The sequence below is a fragment of the Mastomys coucha genome, unplaced genomic scaffold (assembly GCF_008632895.1).
Source record: "Mastomys coucha isolate ucsf_1 unplaced genomic scaffold, UCSF_Mcou_1 pScaffold21, whole genome shotgun sequence".
In the NCBI taxonomy this organism is placed as follows: Eukaryota; Metazoa; Chordata; class Mammalia; order Rodentia; family Muridae; genus Mastomys; species Mastomys coucha.
Window position 1 is genome coordinate 185,873,812 of NW_022196904.1, and position 6,992 is coordinate 185,880,803.

Here is a 6,992-nt window from a genome sequence, read left to right on the forward strand (position 1 = left end):
AGAGGAGGAGGAGGAGGAGTTGGAGGAGGAGTTGGAGGAGGAGGAGGAGGAGAAGAAGAAGAAGAAAAAGAAGAAGAAGAAAGAAGAAGAAAGAAGAAAGAAGAAGAAGAAGAAGAAGAAGAAGAAGAAGAAGAAGAAGAAGAAGAAGAAGAAGAAGAAGAAGAAGAAGAAGAAGAAGAAGAAGAAGAAGCAGTGGCGGTGGCAATAGCAGCATGAGAAAATAATTTTTCAACAAGACTCCTATTTTACTGGATGCCCAAAAACCTAGAATGAGCTAAAACAGCATGAAAGTTTGAGTCCTTGGAAATATAAATAAAGCAAAATAAAATGCAAAATAACCAGAAAAAAAACAGATAATGTATACCCATAATATGACCCAATTAACCAGGATGAAAAAAAAGATCACATTAGTAATCCAATGTCCTGGCTGGTAATTTTGTAAAATGATTATTTTCCTTATTCTTGAGAATTTCATACATGAATATACTGTAACATTATCACCTTGTTCTCTTTGCACATGTATAGCTCCCTCTCCATGTGCTCCCTGACACATCTTATGCAGGCAACCGAGCTGCTGAGCTCAAAGATGTAGCAGCTGTGTCATGTTCAGAGGATGAAGGAAAGCTTGAAAATGGGGGTTTTCTAGGTCAAATCTATATGGCCTGAATGCCTTTCCAGTTGAGGCCAATTCTGTCTATCTGCCATCCATCCATCCATCCATCCATCCATCCATCCATCCATCCTTAAAACTTGTTGGATTTCAGTTGAGAATATGAAGACAGGACATGCTGTTCCCTTCATGGTGCCTAATGGAAAGAAAACAATGTGTCCTTTGTATTTTTTTAGGTGATATTTACTTAGCATTTACTATGCAAGGGCTGTGTTTAAAAAAGCAGGACAAACAAGCCATTTAGTTCTCACAGCTATTCCATAACAATACTGTCCCTCCTGTTCTTTCTTCTGGAAACCGAGGCTATATAATACATACACATAAAATAATCCAGTGGCAGATCTAAGCTTCCCGCCAAGTCAACCTGACTTCAAAGACAATGGTGTGCTTTTAAGTCCTTTGATAGAATGTCAGTTTAGACAAGACACACAATAAAGACACAGGCAGATCACAGTCCAACATCTGTCAGATAGCAATAGCCACATCTCTAGAGTCTTCTCTCTCTCTCTCTCTCTCTCTCTCTCTCTCTCTCTCTCTCTCTCTCTCTCTCTCTCTCTCTCTGTGTGTGTGTGTATGTGTGTGTGTGTGTGTGTGTGGTCACTGTCCAATCACTGTGGGCTCTTGAGGAAGTGTTGAAGGAATATGTAAGTGGATCAGAACAGTTTTAAAAATTCATGGCACTGAGTTTAGTGATTTTAAGCATATTAAACGAGAATGTCAGGTAAAGTGAATAGAGTGAATAGAGGTGTATAGAGAGGAATGTGTCCTGTAAGTTCATGAACAAGAAGGGAAAGTGGCAGCATCGCTGAAGACTGTGTGTCTGGCACCTGAAGGCCACCCCTCTGAGTTTCCAGACACTCAAGAGCTAATTCTTTTGGACATCAGAGATGCTCCATTTTTATTCAATACCAAGCATGGATACCCTCATAAATACCAGAATGGGATAGAAGGGTAATAAACCAATCAACTTATAGTAAACTAGTCAACTGCAAACTCATCCAGGGTCCAAAAGGGAACAGGATGGTATATTGACACACATACTAAGGATATTTCAAAGCCATGAGCAAGACTAAGAAAAACCAAGGAAACTATGTTAAAGCTATGTTCAAATATCTGGAAGAAACAACCTGAATGAATTAAATAAGAAGGTTTTGCCGCTGTTTGAAGGGATCATGGGAAAGTGCTCTGATGGGGGATTGCTTACATCTGAGTGGACAAGGAGGCAGAGAGAGAGAGACAGAACAGAGAGAGGGAGAGAAAATAGAGAGACAGAGACAGCTCAGAGACAGAAACACAGAGAGAGACACAGGGAGAGACACAGTCAGAAATATCACCAGGTTATAAAACTGCAGGTCTCTCACCCACCTCCAATGACTCCCTTCCTTAAGCTAGACCCCCACCACCTAAAGTTTCCACATCTTTTAAATAAAACAGCACCAACAGCTGGGGTACAGTGTTCAAATATGCACCTATGTTGGGGGACACAAAGCCTTGAAAGGACAGCTGTTAAGCATCCCCACAGCAGACCCAGGGAGGTAAGTATCCCCAACAAGGAGGTAAGTATTCCCCATTCCTAGACCCTTGGAGTTTGTCAGAGAACCCCACAGGGCACAAAGTAGGATGGAGAGAGGATCTGGAGGGGTTAGAGTAGCCAGTCCAAAGGCTTCCCGTAACAAGTCAGGACAGAATGAAGTTGTCATTGATGTCACTTGAAAATAGTGAAGATTTCAAGTACTTTGTTTTATTTTTGCAAATAAAAGCAGATTAGCCACTATCCCTGAGATGGGTTTTGTTATACCTGAATTTAGATGTGCTTCTATACACAAGAGGGAAGTGGTGGTGCTGTAGCTGGAGGACTCTGAATGTGAGTAGTGTCAATTTTGTGGGTTTTGGAGGAAGAACATGAAAAGTCCTTCCACTGAGTCAACTACCCAGCTCAAGACAGCAATTGATAGCTGCATAAAATGCTTCACAGGGTTGTGACTGAGGGTTCAGTGATGGAGAGAGGAAGGAAAAGTGATGGAGTAGTATGTGTGTGTGTGTGTTTGTGTGATATATGTATGTATGTATATGTGTGTGTATATGTGTGTGGTGTGTGTGTCTGTATGATGTGTGTCTGTGTATGTATGTATGTGTGATGTGTGTGTCTGTGTATGTGTGTGTCTGTGTATGTGTGTGTCTGTATATGTGTGTATCTGTATATGTGTATGTGATGTGTGTGTCTGCGTATGTGTGTGTCTGTATATGTTTGTGTGATGTGTGAGTGTGTGTCTGTGTGAGTATATGATATGTGTGTCTGTGTATGTGTGATGTATGTCTGCATATTTGTGTGTTTGTGTGTGATGTGTATATGTGTAATGTGTGTGACTGTATCTGTGTGTGTCTGTGATATGTGTATGAGTGTGTGTAAAGTGTGTGTCTGTGTATGTGTGTGATGTCTGTGTCTGTGTTTCTGTGTGTGATGTGTGTGTGAACGTGTGTATGTGACAGATGTGATATGTGTCTGATGTGTGAGTGTGTGTGTATGTATATGTGATGTATGTGTGTGATGGATGTGTGTGTGATATGTGTGAATATGTGTGTGAGTGTGTGTGAGATCATATATTTGATGACACTAGCATCATGTGTTGTGTCATCTCTGCTTGAGCAAAAATGAATGAACACAGACACATTGGCAGAGAGGTGAGGCTGGTGGGGGGTAGAACATTCAGAGTAGAATTTAAAATGAGGGCCTTGGTGAATCCAAGCTAGTGCTATCACAAGAGGAGGGCAGGGGTAGGTGGGGGTCGGGGGGCTGGAAGGGAACTGTCTGAGCCTCTCTGAGTCAGGCTGTTATGTAGAGGTTTCAGCAAAGGAATTGGAAAAAACTCCTTCTGGCTTCTAGAACATAGATATTTCCAGGGATTTGAGAGACAGAAGCTCAAAAGTACTATATTTATGCTCATAATTATCTATTTCCCCATTAAGAAATTAGATCTCATATGTTATTACTGGCTGAGTATTAAGTACCTTCTTGAGGCAATTTTAAAAGTCTTTTTTGTTTCTCTCTCTCTCTCTCTCTCTCTCTCTCTCTCTCTCTCTCTCTCTCTCTCTCTCTCTCTCTCTCACACACACACACACACACACACACACACACTCACAAACTCGTGTATACACCCACACTCAGATTAGCCATTTTTCCTGAAACAAATTTTTTATTATTTTGTTTAAATACAAATGTTGCCCCCTTCTAGGTTCTCCCTCAAAGAGCTTTTTCCCCATTCCCCTCCCCTTCACCTCTGAGAGGGTGCCCCTTCCCAGCATCCTCCCTCCCTGGGGGCATCAAGTCTCTACAGGATTAGGTGCATCCTCTGTTACTGAGGCCAGATAAGGCAGTCCTTTGATACATACATGCCTGGGTGGCTCAGTCTCTGGGAGCTCCCAGGGGTCCAGTTTAGTTGACACTGTTGGTCTTCCTGTGGAGTTGTCATCTCCTTTAGTTTCTTCAATTCTTCTCTGTTGAGGCCCAAAAGCCCCTGACATCTCAGTCTCCATCTTGTTCCTGGGCCATCATCTATTAACTAACACTATTTTATCTCTTCTACTATCTTGCTTCTGTCCCTGCAATTGACTTGGGACATTTTATGATAGGGGGCTTTCCAGATACCTTACAATGAGGACATTCCTCTCCAGATTTTTCACAATGAGGACACTCCTTTCTGGACATTTTATGATGTAGACATTCCAGTTATGCTGATGTGTAACAAAACAATAATGCGGGTTTGGCCCGTGCACCTGGGCCTTTGTGGTCTGGAGTTTTAAATAGTCCCTTTTCCTAACCTAACTCATCCACAGAGGTCCCCAATCTCAGTCCAATGACTGACTCTGAGTATTTGCATCTGTTTCAGTCAGCTACTGGTCAAGCCTCTCAGAAGGCAATTATGTTAGGTTCCTGTCTGCAAGCACAACATAGCATCAACAATAGTGTCAGGGTTTGTGACTGTCCATGGGATGGATCCCAAGTTTCATCAGTCACTAGTTGGCCATTTCTTCAGTCTTTGTTCTGTTTTTGTCCATGCATTTCTTTTAGGCAGGAACAAATTTGGATGGAAAATTTTGAAGATGGGTGGGTGGCCCCATCCCTCCACTAGAGGCCCTGTCCAACTACTGGAGGTGGTTTCTTCACATTCCATATCCTTACCATCGGGCATTTTGGCCAAGGTCACTTGCATTGAGTCCTGAACTAAGGTCCTAGGAAAGAAGTGAGAAGCAGCTCAGTTTTGAAGTTGAGTTACTAGAGCTGATGGCCATGGAGGAAAAATGTGGAGCTTGTTCCACACATTGCAGATCCCATCCCCTCCCTTGATTCAAGTTACTGAGCCAGACAGCTTCTCAAATAGCAAATATTCTCTTCAGTCAGTTGAGTCTTCCAGAGTATTTCAAAGAACAATTCTAGTTATATGCAGGGATAGAATAGCTCTACCCAGAAGGATTATGAGTGAATCTATGGGCTATATATAATTGGGGTCATCATAGAGAAGCCCAGAGAGCAAAGATAATGAATAGGAATACGTAGCTGCTGGGGTTGGGGTATGGAAAAATCCTCTAGAAAGTTCCCGAGACTTGGGATACACTCACAGAAGCCATTTCTCACTCTGTACATTAGAAGTGGCAAGTGGGTTTCTTGGTTTCCCTCGGCTTTTTGTATGATTTTTTTCATATCAGGCAGCCAAGGCACAGCTATGAGACCAAGCCTGGGCCAACAGAGCAAACCTACTGGGCAACCTAGGGAAAGCTTTGCTTCCCCAATTTGGACATAGATCATAGACTAAGTGCTGGAGAACATGGTGCCTTCCACACTGCATGAGACTGTAAAGTGCCCAAATTCTCTGTACATCACTCTCCCTTCCACATAACACTTAACACTTCGGCCCAGCAACATCACTACTATGTTTTCACTCCAGAAAGATTAAAATATATGTCTAGGTATTGCACATGTGTACTTAAAGTACAGCCTGTTCATAGTATCCTCAAATTGGAGACTGAAATGTTCACTTAACAGTGAAGTCATTAAATCAACCCATAAGTTAGAATACTAGCCATTAGTTTAGGAGAAGTGGCATGCTGATAATGTGAAATTTTACAGATGAATCTCATAAGCATTCTGGGGATAAAAGGATACACATAGGAATAAACACTGTATGGTTGCTTTCCATGATTTTACAAGGGTTTTATGGTAGCAGATGACCAATCAGTTGTTTGCCTGCAGTAGACTAGGAGAAGCGATGGTCCATGAGTGGGCACAAGGGAACTTTTGAGATGGTAGAAATATTTTTTGCCTTTTTACTTTGATTTTAGTGGTGACCTCATGAGTCTATTCATAATTTAACTTTACACTGAAATGTGGGTACACATATTTATATGTGTGTTTATTGCAATCTGTAAACTTTGTCTTGCTAATGGTGATTTTTAAAAGACACAACCTGAATGGCTCCCTTTCAGTTAGATGCTATTGTCAATCAGGAATGCTTCAGATTCTTGTTATCACATTGGGACCATAAGAAGACCAGCCTACAGGAAAGCCAATGTATATAAAAAAGAAAATGTATAGGATTCTGGCTCCTTGATAAAAACTGTGCTTGATGGGTCCCTGATGGCAAGAGAGCTGCATAGGATAAAGTTCATCACATGGGCCCTGTGGGAAGAGTGCTAAGGTATATATGCCATCCTACCACATATTACCTGCATGGCTTTGTGCAGTCCATTCACTCTGCTTTAGAATTCTCACTTCTAAAATCAGATAAGAGAGATTCCAGCTACTACCCACCGGGCTTTGGGAATAATATCAGCCTGGTTGTGAATTATACCACTGCAGAACAACTTCCTTTCCTCCCTCCCCCTGCCCTCCCCTCCCTTCCCCTGCTTGTGCCCTCCCCTCCCCCTCCCCCTCCCCCTCTCCCTGCCTTCTCTTCCCTCCCTACTTCAAAATTTCCCTTTTACTATGCGTTTGTATGGACAGGAATTTGAAGGTCAAGGTCGGCTTTGAGGTTGCTCTTCCTCAGGTGCCATCCACCTCATTTTGTGAGGCAGATTTTTTTCTCTATAACCTAGAACTTGTGGATTAGGTTAGGCCGGCTGCCCATAGAGACCCAAGGGAATATTTCTTTCTGACTCCCCAACTCTGGGATTACATGTATGCAGCATTGCGCTTGGCCTTTTACATGAGTCTGGCAATCCCAGGTCCTTAAGCTTGCACAGCAAGCACTTTACGGACTGAGCTAGCTCCTTAGCTCCTTAGTCTATTTTTTCTATATTTCTACACTTAGTCATTGAAATATCTCAA